This window comes from Apteryx rowi, unplaced genomic scaffold, assembly GCF_003343035.1.
Source record: "Apteryx rowi isolate R43461 unplaced genomic scaffold, aptRow1 scaffold_131, whole genome shotgun sequence".
Classification (NCBI taxonomy): Eukaryota; Metazoa; Chordata; class Aves; order Apterygiformes; family Apterygidae; genus Apteryx; species Apteryx rowi.
Window position 1 is genome coordinate 804,021 of NW_020447542.1, and position 2,299 is coordinate 806,319.

General features: G+C 53.6%; 1 protein-coding gene across 1 annotated transcript in view; it reads left to right on the plus strand.

Annotated features, from left to right (window-relative positions):
- Positions 1–273: 273 nt before the first annotated feature.
- ADAMTS6 (ADAM metallopeptidase with thrombospondin type 1 motif 6) overlaps positions 274–2,299 on the plus strand; it is a 163,103-nt gene continuing 161,077 nt past the window's right edge. The window contains exon 1 of the mRNA XM_026056451.1: positions 274–640. The gene's annotated coding sequence lies outside the window, so the exon portion shown is untranslated. The remainder of the gene's footprint in view (positions 641–2,299) is intronic.

The following is a 2,299-nucleotide window of genomic DNA, read 5'->3' on the forward strand; positions in this document are numbered from 1 at the left end:
ACCCCTGCCCCCCCCGCCGCCACGTGACACGGCGCGCATGCGCCGCCGCGCCGCCGGCCGGGGCACATCTGCAGGCTGACGTCAGCGTGCTCCGCGCCGTTCCCCGGGCGAGGCTGCCAAGGCTCCTTGCTGCCGCCGCGCTCGGCTTGGCAGGGGGCCGGCAGCGAGAGGAGGTCTGGGGCTACTTCAACCAACTTTCCTGAGTCCTTCCTGCTCTGCCTGCTTGCCTTCCCTCTCCCCCTTTCTCTCGCTCGCTCTCTCGCTCCCCCCCCTTTCTCCCCCCCACCTCAGATGATATTCACATGGTATTTTGCACAGAGGAGGCTGTTCAAGAGGAGGGCACCCACCCCCACCCCAATATAAGCCTGTTTTTCCTTCCTTCCTTCCCCCCCTTTTTTGTTGGAAAGACAAAATGTGCAGGGTGATAGGTTGGGTGAATTGATGGCATCCCTCCTCCTGCCAAGTCAGTCCGTTTTCTAAAAGCCCCTTTTAGGAAGGCTAGAGAATTTTATTCTGTTGGAGAATATAACCCTGATGGTTGCTTGCACAGAGGGGAAAAGCAGAGAGGAATACGGGAATCGTCCTGTGCAATCTCTATTGTTTGAAACTTACTTTATATCAGAAATTGAAGATGAAAACGGTAAGGAAGATTTCACGCTATTCAATGAAACTTTTGCTTTTCTTGTATCCCGAATAATGGTGCGTTGCAGGGCTTTGGGGAGCGGGGGGAGTTTTATATCGCATTAGGCGAGGTGGATTTGGAGTAATTTCAGAGTGAAACCTTTGAGGTTTGAGGATGGGGGAAGGGGGTGCGAGGATTTTCAACTGAAAAGAGTAGTGGTTTATGAAGTACGGTCTTGAATAGTGCAACTCTTTTTTAGAGTTTCTTTTTTTTTAAATACTAAATCGTTGGTAGAGCGAAGAAAAAAAAAATAGGTGAAAACCAAAGCAGCCCCCAAAACCCAAGAACAACCCACAACTATTCCAGACTGCCGTAAGTTTAAAAGCCCAGCGTTTGGTCGTGTCATGTCCAGCGTCTACTTTAGCGGTCAGACAAGTGCATATTTTGTGCCTGAACTCAGAGGGTCCGCGCGAAGCCGAGACTGCAGCCCTGATGCTCGCGGAGATGTTAAGCTCTGGCCGGGCTCATCAGGAAGATGGAAGCGTGTGGTTTTGATTTACTTGGAGCCGCTTGGGGTTTGCTAGACTCTTAACCCCGCGGAGCCCTGTTTATCGGCGCGCCCTCGGCGGCGGCGGGGCTCGCAGGGAGCCGTGGTGGGGGGAGGTAAGTGGGCTCTCGCTGCCCGGCGGCGGCAGGGCGGGTTCTCGGTCTTCGCTAATTTCTTTCATTGTTGTACGGGAGGGAGTTTTTATTTGGGCTGCCGGTGCAACGCGCTTGGGCCCAGCGCCAAGTGTCTGGGTCACACGCGTTTTATCCAAATAGATTCAGCGCTGCTGTCTGGAAATGGGCTGCTGAAAGTTAACTTTAGGATCAACTCCACCACAGCAACCAGACTCTTCCCTTCAGCCTCTCTAGGGAGGAGGGCTTTTTTTTTTTTTCCTCCTTCTGAATTTTCTTTGAGGGATGTGTGTCTGGTGACCTCCAGCTTGCTCCAATGCTAGTATTTCCCGCTAAGGTCTCTTTTTGTTGTTGTTAACCTTTTGGTGTGCGTGCAGACGTGTGTCTGTGTACATAAAATATTAGTGTGTATACGTGTTGGGGTGTGTGGGTAGATACATATTTCTAGCCTGTTGGGTTTTTTTTTTTCGTTTTTAGAAATACAATGACAGCTGATCCCTTGGCAGGGCTCGAGGGGAGGAGTGGGGCAGACGGAGGGGAAAGGCTGTTCAGATAGCGGCAGCCCTGTACCCCGGGGGGGAGCTGGCCGCGGGTTTACATTATGGCACACACAGCAGCACTGTTTTTCTTCACGCTTCGCTTTCTGATGAATAACCGGGAAGGAAAGATCCGTCTTCTCCCTTTGTACTGACCCTCTCGTTTTCCTCAGCCCCCCCCCCCCAACCCCATCTCTTTTCAACAAGCCCCTTCAGAAATGAGGTCTGCGTGCTGCTATTTACGTCTGCGTAGCTCCCGGGGGCACGGCTAATCCCCCGGCTTTTGAAGCCGTGTAACGCTTTTCACGGCCAGCCCCGATACCTGTAATTGAATTTTTGATTGACTCGCACCCCCTACCCGTCCTCTCCCGCCGCTCCCTCCGCATTTCCTTAGCAACCACTCGTACTGCCGGCGCGGCCGGCCGCCCCTGGCCGCGCGGGGCGCGCCTTGGCGCGGCGCTCC